The following is a 22,355-nucleotide window of genomic DNA, read 5'->3' as shown; positions in this document are numbered from 1 at the left end:
GGCGCTCTGCCCCCAGAGTAACTGGGATGTGTGCCCCAGGTGGTTGAATGGGGTACCCCTGGCGTGTTACATGCTGGGGTTGTCAGGCTGAAAACCTGACCGCAAACCATAGTGGTGCACCGTGTTGGGAAAGATGCCACGTTCCTCGCACGTTAAAGAACCCTACTGTGGTATTCTCCCGGAGTAGGAACCATAGTGCTCCGCCACAGGAGGCTAAATTGCCCGACCGTACCCACCTCTCCCTATTTCCAGTGGCAATCAAAATTTGTCGACCCCATTGTCCTTGTGTCCCATCTTTTTTTCATTTCATCATGATTTCATGTTCATTTTATCATCAATTTCATGTTCATCGTCTGAATATAGCTGAAATATTGCTGCTCGGACGTTAAACCCCAACAAACAAGCAAACACATTTAAGGTGTAACCTGGAAACCCGGGTAATATTTTCGTTCCACAAGTTTCTCTCAAATGTAACCCAATGACGTCCTCTGTCTATTGATTGGCTGAGCGAATATGACGTTATTTTATTTACTTTTATACGTTCCAATATTCAAATTTAAGGAAAATACGTTAAAATATTTTTTTCCAAATTACTTATATCATCTTTTGATATAAATGCGCAATTATAAAGTTAATTCAGATAGTCTCATCTTTGTTTTTATTTTATTTCATAAGCAGCAATTTACCCATTTATTTTGCATATCCGTCGATGGTGACCTGAGTCTATATTTTAGCGATCCTAGGGTCGCTTATGATATTGACCAGGGAACCAGATTAATATAAGATGCATACGCACACCCAATCAATTGCCGATTTTTTAATGTCTTAGTTTTTGCTCTAAATTAATTTTCGTAAAAATCACATATGAATTCTTTCTGCCTCAATGTATTAAATATTGATTCCATAAGTAGTTTAAAAAATGTCAAGACCAAAGGTCATCAAGTTAGCAGTTTCACCAGCACAGTTATACATTTCTTGACTTGATACTTATAACAGTTTTTTGATAAGTTAAACCGGCATCTTTTCTATACTATTTATTTCATTAAGTTGATATTAATTTCGAATACCCATAAAGGATCTGATGCATCACTGCATATTAATTTGTGATATACAATTAAACCATAGTAAGACGCCACAAAAATGCGTAATCATTTCAATTTTGAAGATAATGCAATTTATACCCCAGTATAAATGTCTGACTAGACGCATAATACAATTTTGGAATAAAGGATTTTAATCGAAAGGTTTGTGTTTACATCACTTTAATTACTTCGGTGGTATTTTGATTTTGCGACTGGCCGTCATGTCATAGGGTATTATTCAGCACGCAGTTCTCTACCCCCAGGATTTTAATAGTAGTCTACTATAAAAGACCACCCTTGACGATAATAATAAAACACTGAAACAACAACATATAGGAGTTAAGTGCCGGTCCATATAAATTGGTATGTCTATGGTAGAGGTAATTTGTGGTTTAGAAAAATCTACCGAACTTACAATCTTTTTCCGGTCTACATACATGTGCACGTATGCTATATTTTCACGTTTCGATGGGCCTCTCCGTATTCAAATCTGCGTTTTTTGAGAAAAAAAAACATTCATTAACCTCCCACACATATCAACCAAATCAAGGACAATAACTCTTGCAATGTGTGAATTTCATACACATTTTATATGACGTTTATATTAACAGTGCAATAACCAGATGAAAAACTATGACTGGTTATATGGTTTGTGGCCGATTCTGAACAAAAAAAGTGAATTTGGTAGGTTTTTGATATACATGAATCACCTCCTGTCTGATTTTTATAACCGTTACGACTGATTCTTAAAAAATACGCTATAAACATTCCGGTCTAATTCATATACATGTCGTAATATTTTGCGTGCATTATAATTAGTTGTTCATTGTATACAGCCTCTGCGGTGACACACAATTTCATCTACTAGTTTATATTCTCAGTATCGTAAATAAACCTATCAGCCATCGGCTCATCATACAATATTGAGCCAATTGAAAGGGTATGAAACGGATTTTTGTTCTGTTTTTCTTTTTGATTTTCGACATCGAATATTTAGAACATGAATTTGAAAAAGAAAAATGGCAAATAGTAGCCTTTGTTTACTTTGAATATTGAAATGGACAACTGTGTCACGTATTCGATTGAATGCCGCCTTTTGCAATGTCGATTTCACTGAATGAGGGTCATTATGAAAAGTTGAAATGTATTTTCATTTTTTTGTGATTAGAATTGAAAGAATTACAATACACTTGTAAAGCATAGAGGTTTTCTACATTAGTGGTATAAGCTAAATTTAATTCGTCTGTAACCGAAGAAAAACAGACGAAAATCCATAACAATGTCACATGACTAACGGTTTAATAGGTTTCAACATATTATATGGATTTTCCCATATCACATACCATAACGCTGAATTGACCAATATATAACATCGAATAAATGTGGGTGTCTTTGGGTTTTTATGACATGTGCATGTGTGATACGAAAAAAAACCCGCTGAACTCTTTTAAATATTTTAGTTGATATCTTTATTGACATAAAAGCACAGATGTTGAAGTCATCACAGATAACACTAAATACAGGAAACTTGTAATATACTCGAAGAATAAAATAAAGCGACAAAACCAGAAAAAAACCCAAAAACAACAACAAAATAACAACAAACAAAACAAACAAACAAACAAACAACAAAACAACAAAGAAAAAGAACAATACAGAAAAAACATTGGTAGTATGGAAAAGACTAGTATCGATTACATGTACTCCCAGACGTGTCGTAGTACATTTTTTTAATAATAATTCTATCCTAGATTTACAAAAGGGTAGGTAAAGCGTAATTAACTTGATTCCACATGAATCAACCATTATGTAATAAAAATCTTTCAAGAGACTGACTTATGTTTTCAAACTTGCCTATTAGAATTAAAATGCAATAACGTTGACAGTTTTATCGCGTTGCACTTATTACAGAGGTATAAATATGTCATATACAGTTACGCAATAGATATACATATATACATATACTATATAGCTGCTTCGAAAAGTTTCAACATCTAGATTACCTTGGAATTGCATTAACCCAAGATCATTTCACTTTATATACAGCGGAGAATTCAGCATTCAACTGATAAATAAACTTGTCTAATGCTATGAGTGTTAAACGTTTTTGATGTTCTCTTGTGAATTCACCGATGTCAGTTAAAACATTCATCACCATGAGTCGATAGATTGTTATTGTATGTCCATCTCAATCTTGAAAATATATTTATTTTCTGATGATCTTCTCAAATAGCCCATACACAACTTAACATCAGCAAGTCTACACCCTGAGAATACTTATTAGTCTCAGAATAGTACATTATTTATAAAGTAGATTATTCAGAATATACTGACATACTTTTCAAGGTGAATAATGATCCCATTATTAAATTAGACCCGTCCTTACACTTTTTGCTATGTTAAACACCAATACAAGTTTCTATTTTTCAAAATATACTTAACTTACAACTACAACGATAACTATCGTTCATCTGTCGAGGTACAACTATCTCAATCATATAGATATTTCCGTATGCTGTACATTTGCTTCAAAGAGTAATCTCTCATCAGCGATATTAGAACAAAATACGAAGGAAATTAACGATTATACCGGAAGTACTTTAAACCAAAAATATCTAATACGGAGCCAAATCCAGCACCGATAATTTATCCAAGAAAATATAATTTTTTAGCCCTATCCAACACAGGGAACGAAGACAACGATTTAAAGGTAAATAACTCTAAATAGTCTCCATGTCTCACTAACCACTTCCGGGTCAAATGGCCAACTCCTATGCTGTGTCAAAAACACACTGACCCTAAATCTATGCAATGGAAGAGCATAATGTGTGTGTATGTTGATCAAAAGTATATAAAATAAAGCAGAGGATGGATGTGTTCTTTCAATTATATCTGTAATTTACTACAAAAGTGTATGAATATTGTAAACGAGTGAGTAATTTGCTTCCATACTGTCAGTTGGTAAAAATATGGATTTTCAGTATTATTTATTCAAGTCAATTTTCTGAAAATTTTCTACAATCGTCGTAGATTTTGAAGGCGTTATTTTCCAAGCTTCGCAGTGGTATGCAGCATTAAGATGTCATTTGCCCTGGGAAGTCAAACTGAAACTTTGAAAACTACCTTTTTAACATGTAAAGTAATGGAAAGGATAGAAGTGGTTGGTGAGACCTTGAACACAAGGAGAATTTTAAATACCTTAATTAGGACCATTTATCAGTTGATTGTTTCTTCCTGTCTATTATGATTTTCAAGACACAAGATAATAAATGCAATGGAGGTCACTTTTTGCCTCCCTTTCAAAGAGTCGTTAGATTTTTTTTACCTTATAAAGACTTTAGTAGCTGCATGATGTGAAGTAATCAATTACTCATTCAAACACGAGTATAGCATATTGCATTTTGCAATGTATATATAATTCGTAATTTGGTATTTAATTGTTTTTGGATCTTTGTGCAGACGACAATTCATACGGAGGATGAGCGCCAAGTGATGACACACCGACCAGATAAATTGAAAAGTAACAAAAGCCTACGACGAAAAACATGACGCTCTACGTAAATACACTCTGAATCACTAATTTTAGGCCAACAATTTTTTTTGGGAATTTTTAGTACTTAGCCGAAGTATTATTTAACAAAACATGAATATAAAATTTAAAATGAAACTTACCAGCACTTCTTCACCTACTTACTAGCTAATACAATTTCATTTCAAGAGCTTTAATAGGAGTATGCGAATTTACAATTTCAAGAGAGATGAAGTGTTTCTTCAAGATGGTTTATTAAGCCATGGGAAAACCATTATTTTTACTGTTAGTGTAACAGATTACTATATAGAAAATAACAATTTTTGATGATTGGAGTGATATTTAAAGTACTTTTAAAGTGTTGGTTCCATTTACTTATTTACAAGGAATGAAGTATTATCAAAGTACCGCTCCTCATAACAATTAAGTAAATTGTACTTTGGTGGCAGATGCTATAGTTTGTACAAAATATCGGCATGAAATACCATAGAATCCAAAAAGAAAATCCCAATAATTTTATATCATTATGACAAAGGTATAAGATGCAACTCTCCTCCTTATTATTTTATGAAACAGTAGGAGACACAAAGGTTAAATATTTATTAGGTTGTGATATGCTTACAGTTAATCAGATGATTTCACAAAAACACCAGAAGGCTTTTCATCATACCTATCTATGAGTAGAAAGTGTAAGATTAAAAAGTGCAAACGAGGAAGGATTCGATTTTACACCAGAAACACCAATGCCCATTGACTACTTTAACGTTACTATTCCTAAATATTGAATCATTTATTTGAAATAATTATTCTTAATTAGTTTGATCTATTATTAAATATTACTCCATGTAAGAATCATTAAAATGTGAAAGAGTAATCAAGGGAACCAAGGTTATAGGGTAATCAAAAGAATGTAATCCAGAGACAAAGAACAGACATGGAAAACAGACATACACAACAAAGAACATAAAATAACTGAAATCATACATACAAAGTAACAAAAGCAAATGAGCAACTCGGACTCCACTAAAAACTGGGAGTATGGACCAGGTTCACCGGTAGGGTAAGCGTCTTCTGCTTTTCTAGAAACAACCGCCGAGTTTGATTCATGTATGGAAAGCCTACCTAATTATATTTTTGAAATTTTGTTTAATATGTTATAGTTAACAGAAATTAACATGTGGCTTTTCAACCCATGATCAGAGGAGTTGAAGATTATATAGAATGTACTGTAGAATTCAAAATTGTGGGAAATAACTATGTAAATGATAATAAAATTCAATAGAAACTATTAGATTTGTCATGTGGATTATCTCGTAAGAGCAGACAGGTTTGAATGAATAAATATACACGTCATCATATAGACCTACATAACAACATAATAACAAAAGTAAAAATATGTACCTTTTTAAGGTGTATCACATTTTTCAGAACTTGCATGATTTTTTCCTGGAGTGCTACTTAATTTGTAAAATTTTAAAGCAAAATAGGGATGTCGGGGCACATAAAGAATCAATTGTTAACAAAGTCGCTCAACTTTCAAAACTTTTAAAGAAGTGTCATATGCATTGTACATTAATGCACATCTTATATAATTTTTGGGCTGAATTTAGCGCTGTATGCGGTTTGTTGTTTATTCCTATTTAGTGGTTATTGGACAAAATACCAAAACTTACGATTTGAGTCTTGTCAAAGAAGTCGTGCTAGTTTGTATTTCTCATGGCATTAGCGTGGTAATACATACACGCACAGTATATACCGAAACTATAGTCATGTATAATTGTATATCAGGTTACATAGATGTTCATGTTCAGTGACATGGGGTGATTGCAAGGGAAACGGAATGTAAGAACCGAAAGAATTAACGACCTGAATTTAGCATTGAAAAAAAAAACAAAAAGAAAAACAGCAAAACAAAACAAAAACAAAACAAAAAACAAACAAACAAACAAAAACATGCATAATTTATGATAGAAAAATCAAATCTTCAGATACAAGGTTTATTAACATTAACTACATATAATTTCTAGAAACAAGACCGAGCTCGTATGCACATTTCATAATTTCCCAAGACGCTTACCCTACCGGTGCACCTGTTCCATGCTCCTAGTTTTTAGTGGAGTCAAAGTTGCCCATTTGCTTTTTTTTACTTTGTATGTATGATTTTAGTTACATTATCTTCTTAGAATCGTAGTTTCCTTGATTACTCTTTAAAATGTCCCAATGTTAAAGTGCATTTTCTGAAATGTGATTGGTAATAGATTTCGTACTTGGATGTAATAAACATTTCTAAAAGATATGTTGATTATGGCTTCTCATCAATATCCTATTCTTCTGAATGTATGTGTAATAAACCTTTGGCGTATTTTGGTATATTTCTATACGAACAAAGTATTCGGTGAAAAATAATAAGTACAAAAAATATCAAATGTATAAAAAAATAATGGAAATGAAACGCTATATATAGGTTGACCACTTTGTTGATAATGTCTGCCACGTTTTGATATCGTTTTGTCCATCACTCTAAAAAGTATGCCTTTTGTAATCTTGGCAATTTGTTTACTCGAGAGAAATCCATTACACTTCATCAAAGAAAGTGTGTAAAAGAAAAGCCAGTGCCGTGTCATGTTACGTTAGGAGTGAAAGGAAGATGGAAAGTCGATTGAGAAATGAGTGTTGATGTATTAGATGATTGATCAGTTTGTAGGTCCTACTTTTTTCAGAACTAATGTTTTTTTGTATTTTTATTTGTTTTTGGTAGTTAATGTTTCTTCCTTGAAAGCAATACACCTAGCTGAAGCAAAATAATTTGTGACCTGGTTTATTTTAACCCCACCTGTTTTCAAATTGTAAAAATCAAAAGTTTAGTCCTTTTAGACAATGTACCAAACATAATATACACAAATTGTCTTCCTTGGCATTTTTGCTTATTTATAAACAAATTTGCAAATGGACAACAGAAAACCAGCTTAGTAGGACTATCCATGCATTGAAATACAATCTAACTCCATTGATTTCCAATTGTATTGTTTCTTTCATGGCCTTTCCTAGATGATGTAAAATTTGACAAATAAAAGGAGAAAAACGAAACAAAGCAAAAGTTATTACATTAGAAACAATGTTTTGGTCAAACTTTATTGGAAGCTAAAAAATGTCAGAACGAGGACGTATTGGTCGAGCAAACGGGGATGGACAACACATATTGTACACGCCAAGAATAACACACCTACCAAAAACATGTCAAATTTCTCGGCGGTCACAAACAGTTTGGAGACAAGATTACAAGCATCAGAAGGTTTACATGTGTAATGCCGTAGGTCATATTCAGCAAATGCCAACTTTTAAATTGATCTTACCACTGTTTAATTTTAAAGTAAAAAAGCTTGAAACTAAATCAAGTCATATGTTAGTTTAATTTTTGGAAGTATTCTAGAATTGACATGGGAAGACAATTTATCTTCAATGATTCGATTTAATTTTCCTATTAGCGCATCAGATATTACAGTTCCCATGAATTGCTTAATGATTTACGATACAATAAAACGAAAAGATGGTTCTTGAATTGGAATTACGGGGATATAGATATACGTTTATGATTTGTAGAAACATCAATGAAAATGTAATATTTTTTGGATTTTGAATGGTGTGAATTGCCGTTTATCTGTCACTCACTCAAACCTGTCTATAACCATCAGACCTGTCAAAACCGACTCAATCATACCTATTTCGAAATCCCATCTAAACAAGACACTTTTTATTCACTTTATACCAATTTTTATGAGTTGTAATGTTTAACATTGTAAACCGAACACATATTAAGCCAAACCAATAGAAAAGTCAAAAATGCTTCTGTTTTGACCAGCGTTACAGTATAGTGGTACAGAAATTGATCGATCGAAAATTATGACGTCACAATTCTATTTTAGGTTGTGATCAACTTTATATTTACTTTTGCGAAATCGATTATTAAATTAAAAACGGTATAATCTGTCTAAATCGAAGCCCTTTTGAACTGTAGTATTTGTTTGCTTTAGGATGGTGTTCGGTTTGTACAGATGAAGGCTGGTTTGGTTAGGATTCCGGTTGATTTTGGGTAGTTTACGGAAGGTTTTACCGTAGGTAGTACATTAGTAGTTTTAAAAATTTCCATAAATAGCAATAGCCAATAGACATTTTTTGTTATTTACGGGATACAAGACATTTTAGCAAGTATTTTTCAAAGGGACGTCCATCATGAACACACGACACGATGGTTGGAGGTCTCATTTGGAAATGGAATATTTGTCTTGGATGCTTAAAGCATTTTCACACTAATAATTACCGAATTGCACTTTCCGCAACTCCATTTACAGCGAATGACTTGATTTAAGGGATACTCTTGTCCATTGCTCCAGCAGGACCATAAACCAGTTTTTCGGGTTGGAATTTTACTTCTCTTTGCTAATTTGTTTCAAAAGACGAAGTCAAATTCGAAGATATTTTGACTGCTTTCGGTCGAAACATTATGGCAGAGCTGTTTACCCATTCTACATTTCCACTTTCTCCCCTTTTTAGTATGCTAACATTCTTCATGTAAAAGAATTGCTATGGATTTGAAGACAAGTGGTCCAATATCGTAATGTGTTAAGTATTTGAACATATCAGTACATACTAAGTGTTCCCTGAACAAATAAAAAACAATACTGAAATCAACAACAACAAAACAAAACATAACATTAGAAAAGAAATTGGTCATGAAATTCATAACTCAACTACATGTGAGGTAGTAGAATACTGAAAATGTATGGTCTCCAGACGTGTTGATACTGTCTGAAATACCAACATTACTAATACTTACAATAAATGTATTTTAAATCATCGGAATTAACACAAATTATCACTAAAGTATTCCTCCTTTCATTCTTAAAAACATTTATGTACAAGTAAACAAGGGCTTTGTTCGGTATTCTTAGTCGTATGCTGAATATGCATCGAAATAGCACGTGACTGAGTTCATGTTGCATATCCATTTATAACTCAGTAAATGTTGATTGCTTTAGAAATAAGGTTTTGGCCATTAACAGCTGTGATGGATAGTTGGAAAAGGAAAAAATTACATGAATGAAAATATAGCGTTAACCTTTCTATCTCTTGAGTATTGCTTGCATCCAATATTTTCGCCTGTATTAAGGAAGATTAAGAGTCTCTCTCGAATAAATGAGTGCTGATGGACTACCAAGCGGATTTTATGTGATAGGCAAAAAAAAAAAAAAAAAGAAAAAAATAATAATTTGAGATAAATACTGTAATCTGATTGGTGAAAATAATTTTGTTATATCTCAATGGATAAAAACAATATTGACACGACCTTATTCAGTTAAATTCAGAGCTACTTTTCTCATGTTTAAACATAAAAATATGTATTAAAATTTATTTAAGAATTGTCTATGATAAAAATTTGTCTATTGAAAAATAACAACATAAATTTTCCATGTGCATATTGTTTTTGGGCGAAGTGCAATAAACAAAATATGCACATGGAAAATTTATGTTATTTTTCAATAGACAAAATTTTTATCATAGCCAATTCTTAATTGAATATTGATTTATTTCATTTTTTTAGTGGAGTCCGAGTTGCTCATTTGCTTTTGTTATCTTGTATGTATGATTTCAGTTACTCCATGTTCTTTGTTGTGTATGTCTGTTTTCCATGTCTAGTCTTTGTCCCTGGATTACATTCTTTTGATTACCGCTATAATCTTGATGCCCTTGATTACTATTTCAATACGTTGTTTTGAGTTTGAATTTGCTTTAAAAATAAAATACAAATTTAGCCGTTTTCATGGCATATTAGATGCTTAAACACAGAATTGCATTTCATTCCTATATGAGTTTGAGTTGTGACAGTTCCGTTTCGGATTTTAGAATATAACTACGCATGTACAGAAAATATATTATATTATATAATATAAAGTGTTATTCTGCTAGAGAACAAACTAATTTGTTGACACCGGGTTGATTTAGCATTATTTGCATAATGACTGTTATACCGTTGTATTTGTCAGATTCTTTTCAAGTTGAAATTTTACTTATTTGTAACTGTAAAATTTTAGCTTTTTCTGTTTTAGAACTTATGCACGAAAATCATTTTGAAGCTTTGCATGACGAGTAACCAATGCGTTACTAGTATTCAGCTTTGCTTTGTTTTGTTACATAAAATGTCAAGAATTTAATTTTCAGCTCATAGAGATCAGCATTATCACAGTTCGAATGAATAATTCCAGATACACGGAACACGTGCACGCGCACGAAAATACTTATGTTATCAAATTAAGTAGTGTATACATTAACAGAACTTTTCGGCTTTCACTTTGTCACAAGTGACGAAAACGGTTCTTAACTATAACTGAAAAGTAGCAATACACTGAAATATGCACCAAAGGTAACCACTATCAATGCAAAACTGAAATAAAATCAAAGAAAGTGACAGATAAAGAAAAAAATGGGTGACAGTACCAGGTGCACAGGAAGGGTGATTATTTATTTAGCGATATTTGTAAAAAGTAATCACAGAAACAGTCTTAACTTTATGTGCATGCTGTTGCATCTATAAATGATATTGGCAAATTATTGTGAACAGATAACATCGAGCAATGGGTAAAATATATATCATAATTTTCTATGTACGCGATTTATCGTTGACAAATCTGTATAAATGTATTACTTTATTAACCTCCTACATATACAGTAGTTCCTCTTGAGATTTCATTGCTGCAACGAGTTACGCTTAAATCAAAGGTGAAATAAAAGGCGAGGTAATTCAATAATAAGACCTGATAGATAAGTTGATGGATCACTTCAAGGAACAGCTATCACCGGTTTATTAGCAGGCTATTTTTGCGTCCTTGATATATGGGTGTCCATAAGCAGTGGTGATCTGAATGTTTGTAGTGTTATTGACTTGAAGTAAACCATGACGCATTAATCTGATATAGATCAAATCATTTTGCATATTAAAAATACTAAAGTTCCAAAGATTGTTTTCACTACAAAATCAGATTGTTCATTTTTGGTAATGATGCGTTAAAATGGTGAAAAATAAATGGATTTATCGAGTATATTATTTTGACAAATATAATATTCAATGCCAAAACAACATGGCTAAAGTATCATACAAACATGTTTTACCTACATGTATATAACATGTTATTTATTGATTTTTCTTATTTGCAAAAAAACGAGCTTCACATTTGGCACATGTACTTTTTATAATGGAAAAAAATAAAGGTTACGGGCAACTATTTTATGTTTATAACCGCTTGTCATTCTTGCGCATTACAAGTCTTCCCAATTCGATTCACCGGAAATATGCGTAATAAGACTGCAAATGAAACCTGAAATTGATACGTTAATAAATTCTATTTTAAAATTAAAGTTTTAAAACATGAAGTTGGCGACTGAAATCTTACATGCAAAAATAGTGCACATTATATGGCATTATTGAGAATGCGTAAATAAATGATATATCAACCTTTTTTCACCCATTTAAGGTCAATAATTCAAACGATCAGTTTTCATTGGTTAAATAAATTATAGATTATTGTATATATATAAACAGTGGCCAGGAATCACTCCTAAGTAAATTGTTTTTGGATTCGTATTTTTTCCTATCGACCTTCATTCTTCACCACCATTTACATTAGTATAATTTCAAACTACAAAGTCATTTCGTTCGATTACGTAAATGTTTTAATCCATCATATAACAGTAACAGCTGTCGCCTTTAGCTCTAAGATAAATAGAATTTTATATCTCATTAATTAACTTTTATTCGATATTGACAATATTGTTTTGCATGGCGGATAGGATAAATACAGGATGATTACCCTCTCCGTGTGAGAAAATAAAAAAAACAAGAAATCCAACCGGCAATCATTGTTCTAATATTTAGCTCATGTGGAATACTAGAGCAAGATTTTACAATAGAACAAATCACCGTATTTAGGAATGACTGCATATATTTTTTTTAATAACCTTCATTTACGGGTTATTTTGTGCGCACAACGTGCATTGAGACTATTTCAAATAAGCAGATTATAACAGACATCCTATATTATTATAATTTTGGTATCAAAGTTAATTATAAACGCAAAAACAAACAAACAAACAAACCATCAACAAAACAAAACAAAACAAACAAACAAGTACTATTAAATACGTCATTAAACAAGTACTATCTATAAAAAAAGTATCCGACGCATTGTTCATTTCAAATCCGAAATTAGATTTTATTTGGTGAACTGTAGGATCACTGTGATATGTTCGTATTTTAATTATATAGTTGTTTCAACAAGTAACCTATTTCAAACTATTCTTATATAAAAGATTATAGAAACGTGATTGAAAATATTCCGGACACCAATACCGCAAACGGGGCCTTTAATTTCACGGTTGCTATCATCTTTGTCTAATATAATGTGAGGTTGTAAGTTCCATCGGTTGACGTTGCCTTGTATAAGCATACTGGTGTCATGTGATGTCAAAGCGAACTGAATACCGAATGTGTCGGAAAAAAGTGGATCAGATCAGTCACTAACAAAAGTAGGTTAACGCAATGATAGATATATTTTTTTTCAATCAGAATGCATGTAATCACTCTAATTAAATTATAGGAAAGATCTCGAAACTTTGACAACTATTCAAAAACGATGCCAATTAACGACTTTATGTTTGTGATCACCAGATATTCAATTAATGAACAGTTCTTGCACAGAATTGCCTGAACAATATTTCGGTTAATACAGACATATTGTAGATTTGGATATGCTGTTCGCGTGTTTAAAAAAAAAATCTCTCACCAGCAGCGTAAGAATCCAATAATGTTACTGTACATAGGTAGATTAAAATCCAAATTCAAACGAAGTACATTTGATGAAAAAAAGCATTTGATTTACATTAAACTTATTATTCACGACAAAAATGACTACAGGTATCCACATTCCAAATGATTGAGTTTCTTTTAAGCAACTTATCCCCCGCCTGAAGATGACTAAGGTATTCTTTATTAAACCAAAATATTACATGATAATTATAGCTAGATTTTAGATAACAGTCATTGGTCTACTTCGTTGTAAACTACAATCTTCAGATATTTATATTGTACACACTACAACCTAGTAAATGCAGCATTAAGTTCTTTTTTCAAGCTCGCTATATAGTGCAATGCGAAATTCAAACGACTATTCCAAAGTTATGAAAATCGACATAAAGCAAGTAAAACAGTTAAATGATATCACAAAGCACACGCCCCAATCATAAAATCACTAGAAGTGTTTTATCTTGGAGTATATTTCCAAGTATGTATTATTCTGATGATGCTACATCAAATGTCGGTTTGATTTGAATTTTTTAAATTGCACACAAACATTAAACACACATAGAAAACAAATAAACAATAACTGTAGGCGACGTTCTTTAATTGGATATCGCATTTTGTTGAGATATTCCAGGGAAAGAAATGGATGTAGTATTGAGTGAATTGTATGGTTTGTGTATGTCTGGTCTCAGTCCATTTTTAACCTTGCAATAAAGGGGATGATTAAGTCTTATAAAACTAATTTTACCCCAACAAAGATTTCATTCGCCTGCTCACATTTAGGATATGTTAGTCTTAATGTGTCTTAGTGTCGTTTTATCACCTTTTAGTTGAATTTTGATGAATTATCATCGTTTGGTTATCGTCGATTTTATCACTTTTGTTTTCGGGGCTATTTAGAGCTTACTTAAAGGTATCCTTAGACTTGTTGAAGGTCTTTTGGTGAACTCTGAAAATATAAATTTTGTATTTAGGTTTTACGCTGATGCATTTTTTACGCTTAACCATGGTTGATCCTTTCCTTCTGTTGAATATTGTGTGTAAAAAAATAAAAAAAATAACTGAATTGTAGAAAATGTGGTGTGCCTTACAACTTATTCGTAGGAATTGAATCAACAATCTTATTTTCTTCTCATCATGGAACTGTGTTTTTAAATTTATGAAAAGCATAAGGATAGTCGTCATCATGAACTCGTGGATCGTTATGATGTATCCATCAGCATAATGAAAACTGATTTATTCAACGGGTCATAGTTTTCCTTTCCTCGTTTGTCTACCCCGGACTTGACTTTTTATGAGCAACTCGGCGGGTGTTTCTAGAAAAGCAGAGGACGCTTACCCTACCGGTGCACCTGGTACATGCTCCCAGTTTTTAGTGGAGTCCGAGTTGCTCATTTACTTTTGTTACTTTGTATGTATGATTTTAGTTACTTTATCTTCTTTGTTGTGTGTGTCTGTTTTCCATGTCTGGTCTTTGTCCCTGGATTATATTCTTTTGATTACCGCTATAACCTTGGTTCCCTTGATTACTCTTTTAAATAATCAAAAGTTCCCAAAAAGCATTTTGTTCTAAGACCTGACATATTTTTGAATGATAATAACACAAATCTGTACTTTGAAAATCATTACAAACAAAATAATCTCAAAATTACTTAAGAAAACAGTAATGAACGAAACAATAAAAAGTCTACCCATAGGCAAATTGAGCTACAAAATCGACGCTAAAGGTACATTATTTTAAATATTTCCTGACAAAAGGAAATAAAGTATTTTATTGGTATGTAATTTAAGATTGCTCTTCAAAATACGGCATAACAGGAGTATTTTCCTTTTGCACTTCCTGCCTTAACACACAAACATCCTTCATGGCTTAACGATCACATGCCTGTTAAATAAAATATGTAGATAGTTTTATCACCCTTTGAAGCAAAGTAGATGCCCTGATACTGATGAATTCTTGTGCATTAAGTCAGAACAGAGTTATTATCTAAATAACCTACTATTCTTTGAAAGCATTTATGGTAATTACTCCATGTTAATGTAAATTTTCATTCTTCAGGGCTTTCTAAAACACATTTTTTGGAATTAGAAGATAAAATATGTTTTTGTGGCAATAAACTCAAGACATTCTGGCATCAATCTTTCATAATTGAAATGAACTACAGAATATCACGTGATCTTCGCTTAACAAGAGCTATTATATCAAGGTAATTAGAAAAGAAAGATCGTTTTTGTTGCGTAGCGTGTTTTAGCTCTGTGAAGCCATGATATTATTGGAATGATAGGTTGTCGAACTTGGCGACTAATCTTTTGTTTAATGGTTTTAATAGAAGTCTGATTTGTTTCTAACTGTGATAACTCGCAAATGACATAATGACTAGGAGATCTTTTTTGTTTTGAACATGCATACTTTTTAACTTAATGTATGAGAGCGATCGTGAATATGACAGTAATAATGAATCACGTCTTATAAGGGCACGTTTTCTTTCACTTCTGTATCGTGCAATAAAACGTTTGCAATTACTAAGTAATAAGCAAAAAAATGTACATTAAAAAAAAGGAAACCATTTTAAAAAAAAATCAAGAAACTTTCTTTTCGTTTTGAATACCAATAATTACAATGTCTTTGAATAACAACTCAAAATACATTTTATAACTAAGTATATACTGTGGCAGAGCCAGATCATGCAGATTTGTAAGGCTATGTCAATCAAAAGAGAAGTATAAAAGAAGCGATGCTAAGCCTGATAGGCTTAAGAAAGAAAAAAAACAAAAAAAAAAAAAAAATCAAAAAAAAAAGACAAAAAAACAAAAAACAAAAAACAAGATAAATTAATGAAAAGGGAATTTTTATGGTGAAATGTTTTTACGTCTTTAAAGCCATACATACATGAGACTGATAGGTTGTCAATCATAGCAATTATTTACTTGTTCAATTGGTTTTTACTTCTCAATATGATAGCTCGCAAGTGATATAATAACAAAGTTCATTTGTTTTAGCATACACACTCTTTGACTTAATATGGCAGAATATTTGGATACATGACTTGGGAAGCTGTATTGAATTGCTGTATAAGTGTGACACATGTTCTGATGGCACTCATCCTCATCCATACTTCTTACACAATGATAAAAGAATTAAATTCTGATAAATGATATCAAGATTTATTATAAAAATGTTTTAAATAACAATCCTTTTTCTTTCAAAATATCAGTTTGTCAATGAATAACAACACCTCATATTTGTAGGTCTAAACATGTAAAACCAAGTCAATTGGACCCTAGGCAAAGTCAGGCTATACAAAAATAAAGGCAATGAAACTTATTTAGAGCGCATTATTATAAAAGCAAAAAACAAAAACAAAAACAAAACAAAACAAAAACAAGCAAACAAACAAACAAAACGAAAATATACACCCAATTTTGTATTTGTTAAGCGAAATATGTTTTAGCTTCTGGCGACATACATAAGAGCAAATAATCCTGCGCTTTATTGGTATTATATTGTTGTAATATGCTCCTTACTGAGATTACTAGCAAATGACAACATGATAAGAAAATCTGCTGTTTCAAGCAAACTCTTTTATTCTGTGAAAGGGTATTGAGTTTGACGACTTTGTAGACAGACAACACAGAGACAAACTGTGATAATATTTTGACTATGGATAACGTTATTAATATTTTTGTCGATGGACCATCCATAGGAAAATATATCAGGCAGCTTAATACATGTATAAATAAAGTAATGTAAAATGTTAATGATCGAAAGTGTACGAAGTATAATACTCTTCTCCACAATGTGTATCAGTACATTGTACAAAGCTTAACACCTTTAAATGTAATAAGCATATAATATGTCTCTCATGAAAATCTTAGTCTGACTTTGCACTTTGTAGGTATTTTACTGAAGTGCCTTAAAGAGGACTTTTCTATTTTTGCAACTGACAATCGCAAAGGTTATTGATATCCAAATTTAATTTACATTACTAACAACAATACTGTGGTGTTTAAAAATATAAGTTATAAACAGTATGATTCTGTCTGAAATCGATTCATTACATATTCTTGATTTAAGGAGGTAGATATGGGTGAAAAGGACATACCCCTTATAAATCATTAGTACATTTGTGTAAACTATTTTATTTTACATAAGTGTAATAAAGGGAATCAATATTTGGGCAGAAATCAATATATTCTAAGGATAAAGCTAGACAGGGAAAAAGGCACATAACAAAGAACATGGAATTAACAAAATACATGGACAAAGATTCAAAGGTAAATGAACAAACTAGCCTCCACTAAAGACTGGGTGCATGAACCTGGTAAAAAATATGCTTTACAGACTCTAATTAAATTAAATATAATACAAGCATAGCTTTCACTATCCAATTCTAACTTTCCCATTACTTTTCATGTCAAAAAATTAATATTCAAAGTTTCACTGTGAATTCCCAGGTCAAATGGCATCTTTATGATGTATACCATAGCGATGCTTGGAGAAGAAGGCTTTCAAAATCATTATGCTGATGATACGATGATTGTTGAATTTTTTCACGAAATTGACTCGAATAATTAATACCGACAGTCGAAATGTTTAGCTTTTCTGGCAACTAATACAATGGAGGCAAATTACTCACACAATTTTCATATACTTTTGCAGAAAATTACAAATATGATTTTGAAGAACACATTCTAAGCTTTGTTTTGATTACTTTTGATCAACACACACAGATGCTCTTGCATAGTTCTAGGTTCAGTGTGTTTTTGATACTATATAGGGGGTGGCATTTAACCAAAAGTAGTAAGTAAGACCATATCAGTGGATTAAAGAGTTGCGATCCTTAGCCTGGTCGACCGCATTTACCTTATTTTCATCCCTTGAATGGAATAAACTTCACATTACACCATATCAGCCCCATTCCATCTTCCAATGTTTCCATCTCTAATCCCCATAGGGAATTCTCCATGGAAATATACCCATTTCCCAGTGAATAAACTTTACAATACACCATATTACCCCATCCCATCATCTTCCGATGTCCCCATCTCCAATTCCCATATGGCATTCTCCATAGAAATATACCCATTCCCCACTGAATCATCATTGCATTTTTCTTAATAATATACATAACCAAGTTATATTTTATAATTGAGATTTTAAATTATTTAAATTACTGTTGTTTTTTTTTGTATGCTGAGATTCCCAATCTCCCCATTCATCATCCCATATTCAGATTCGAAATTCTTATTCCCTTTACACAATGAAAACTGATTTGTTCAACGTGTCAAAGTTTTCCTTTCCTCTTTCGTCTGCACTGGATTTGACTTTCTATGAGCAAATCGGTGGGTGCTTTTTAGAAGAGCAGAGGACGCTTACCATACCGGTGCACCTGGTCCATGCTCTCACTTTTTTTGGAGTTCGAGTTGCTTATTTACTTTTGTTACTTTGTATGTATTATTTTGGTTATTCATACCCTTTTGTGTACGTGCGTCAGTTTTCCATGTCTGATCTTTGTCCCTGAAATACATTCTTTTGATTTCTGTTGGAATCTTGGTTCCTTTGATTAATCTTAACTTTAAACCGCAATTGTTTGCTGTGAAAATATTTAAAAGAGAAAATAGTTTTCAGGTAAAACTACTTCTTTTCAAAATATAATGTCATGTGATGTCAAATTATTTATCACCTTTCAAATCAATCCTGTCTCTATAATTTTCTTTATTACCAAACTCATTTTTCTTTATCCTAAACTTGATCTTTGTAATCTGCTTTGACTTTATTTCCTTTCGTGAAAATATATTTGTAATGTTAGAACTTCAGTTGAGCCATAACGTCTCGTCGTGTCCTGATGAATTGTCTAGAGATAGTAATGATACTATGTAAGCCTTAGTCTTCACTGTGGCATGTCATTTGTACTGCATGTAGACATAAACATGTCGATATACGAGGTATGAACAATACAAGATGAGTAGGCAAAGGACATTTGTAATTATCTTTCAGAAGTTTTTTTTAGTAATACCTTTGTTTTTGTTCGTCTTGTTGAAGATTTGAAAATCTCTTCTATTTTATGTACAAAATTCTTTATTTTTTTCAATGTACAATTTCTATATTTTTGGCCTTATCCTTACTTTCCCATGTGTTTGGTTTGAATGCTGCTCATGAGGTATATGTCCTCACAAATGTAAACAGCTTTACGAAATTTGCAATATTTAAATATAATCGGTATTTTGTTTGTGCTTTATTCAAGTCCATTTGAGTTGATTTTTTTCACTGCTTCATCTTTCTGTGTATTATGATATTGTATACCCTTTGATCGACTTCGATTTGCTTTGTGAACAAATGGTTTTATATCAATTCCTCAGATACAAAGAAAATAACTTCTGATACAACTATATAAATGTCATAACAAAATCATATGATTGCACGTACATAACTAATATAAAAATATGAAAACAATCCGATCACATGCGCATTCATATAACATACCAACCTTTCGTGATAACGCGAAACTAGAATCAAAATAAATCATGGAGTACTTATGCTTAGACGAACGCATATAAATATCATATTGATAGCATGACACGACCTGTCTATAAAATGGATTTCTAGTTTCACTGGGTTTTGGTTAAGATAGGTTTCACTTGCCTTCGTTTATTAAATAACATACTAGTAGCAGATTAAAAGAGTAATTAAGGGAACCAAGGTTATAGCGGTAATCAGAGTAATCAAGGGAACCAAGGTTATAGCGGTAATCAAAGAGTAATCAAGGGAACCAAGGTTATAGCGGTAATCAAAGAGTAATCAAGGGAACCAAGGTTATAGCGATAATCAAAAGAATGTAATCCAGGGACAAAGACCAGACATGGAAAACAGACATACACAACAAAGAACATAAAGTAACTAAAATCATACAAAGTAACAAAAGTAAATGAGCAACTCGGACTCCACTAAAAACTGGGAGCATGGACCAGGTCACCGGTAGGGCAGGCGTCCTCCGCCTTTCTAGAGACACCCGCCGAGTTGCTCATAAAAAGTCAAGTCCGGGGCAGACAAACGAGGAAAGGAAAACTATGACCCGTTGAATAAATCAGTTTTCATGGTGCTGATGGACACACATAACGTTCCACGAGTTCATGATGACGACCATAAAACTTATGTAGTGATGACTTCAATCTTGTAGCAACATAACCCTGTTCTAGAAGCCTATCTGTTAGAGTTATAGCGCGATACAAAAAGTCTGCGTAGTTTCGGCAAGCTCTGGCATAACGTATGAGTTGTGATATGAACACTCCATATGCAGGAGCCGAAGAGATGTTGTCACAGATGAAAGGAAAGTTGACAATTCTGAATGAAAAGTCATCACGTTTGTCGTAAAGTTTGGTCAATAGTTTTCCTTTACCATCGATTTCTAAGTGTAGTTCAAGATATGAGGCTGACTTCACAGTGTCTGTAGTATACTTTATCTCAAGTTCTTTTGGGTAGATGCGATGCATCAAATCCCCAAAAGTAGGATTGTTTAAAGATAATACGTCATCTATATAGCGGTTAAATTAGGATATAATGACAAATGTTTGTACATTATGATTCTGCAATATACCAGCAACTTAATTAAACATGCAATATGACAGTTTGATGTTTATACCTATCTTTGCAATATATCTGACTTCTTGATTGATGAAATTTATGAGACTCTTTGAATTATGCCTTTTTCAGATTAAAGTTGACACCATTATTTCGTGCAATTTGCAATTCTTATACATATACGTTCTTTTGCTAAATCACTTTTACATTTAGCCTTCTCTTTGTTTACAATACACTACTGATAGATTGTGATTTAGAATCCATATAAGTATGAAGAAAAACAAAGAGATGGAATAATTTATCCACACTTTCGGTGCTATACCGGAGATGAATGTACGCAAATGACCTCTTGATTAAGAATCAAGATGAATGTGTAAATAGACATCAGCTATTGGAATCCAACAAATAAGATCAACTGATTAACGTGAAAGGAAGCATATGTAGAATTTTTCAAATACAAGAATAACGGATTTAAATAACGTGGACAGGACACATTGGTGAAACAAAAGGGGAGGTTCAGCTGTGTTACAGGAAATAGGGAATTCCAGGCTATAACGTGATCATTTCTGTCTAAGTTTTGCACAAAATCAACAAAACTGTCTCACAGAGGGAGGATGCTGGGTCCGACCCTTTGGAACCCCTTATTACGCCAATTTGTCTTGCTAATATAAAATTTAGATTAGAATTAAAATATCGAATGATGTGCTATGATGAAATTATTTGTATGACTTTTTGTACACCACCATCCAGTATGAAATCGACAGCTATGTCAATTTCATATTTAGCTAATCAGTGATATTCTTGAAGTAATTCCTTCTCTGTGTGTAATCAATGCCAGAGTCGCTAACAGAAACATACAAAGATTAACCTAAAAATATTGAAATTAGCCCTTTTAACTTACAAAATCTACTAAGTCAAAGTAAAAATATGATAACTTACGCAAATGATGCTAATAATCTCATCCTATGTACATGTCTATCCCAGGACATCATTTAATGATGGGAAATCAACACAATATAAACGAGAAACGATATAAACACATGTTTGTACCAATAATTCTTGTACAAACGCCAACGGTTAAATATATCTTAGCAATCTGCAATGTGTTACTGAACATTTCGTCAATAATATGTAGAAAAATACAAAAGTAACAAAAAATGATTGATTTTTAATATATCGTTTAATTGATTTCTTTATTTGTCAAATTGCCGGCGTCATTTGGGGCGCATTATTGATTACCTAGTATCGTTTTCACACTTATGCGATGTCTTATTCAGGCAGATTTTCTATTGAAGTTCAAAGGTTTCGTTTATC

General features: G+C 32.2%; 1 protein-coding gene across 2 annotated transcripts in view; it reads right to left on the bottom strand.

The window, feature by feature from the left end:
* LOC148613731 (glutamate receptor ionotropic, kainate 2-like) overlaps nt 1-22,130 on the bottom strand; it is a 76,338-nt gene extending 54,208 nt beyond the window's left edge. Inside the window, exon 1 of one of the 2 annotated variants that reach the window (XM_088587302.1) lies at nt 21,981-22,130. The gene's annotated coding sequence lies outside the window, so the exon portion shown is untranslated. The remainder of the gene's footprint in view (nt 1-21,980) is intronic. The other variant, XM_088587304.1, reaches the window with a different exon arrangement.
* Between the last annotated feature and the right edge of the window lie 225 nt (nt 22,131-22,355).

The sequence above is a fragment of the Perna viridis genome, chromosome 6 (genome assembly GCF_037379345.1).
Source record: "Perna viridis isolate PV_CMFRI_1.1 ecotype Kerala chromosome 6, ASM3737934v1, whole genome shotgun sequence".
NCBI lineage: Eukaryota > Metazoa > Mollusca > Bivalvia > Mytilida > Mytilidae > Perna > Perna viridis.
The sequence above is the reverse complement of the archived record's forward strand: the minus strand, read 5'-3'. Positions and strand labels throughout refer to the sequence as shown.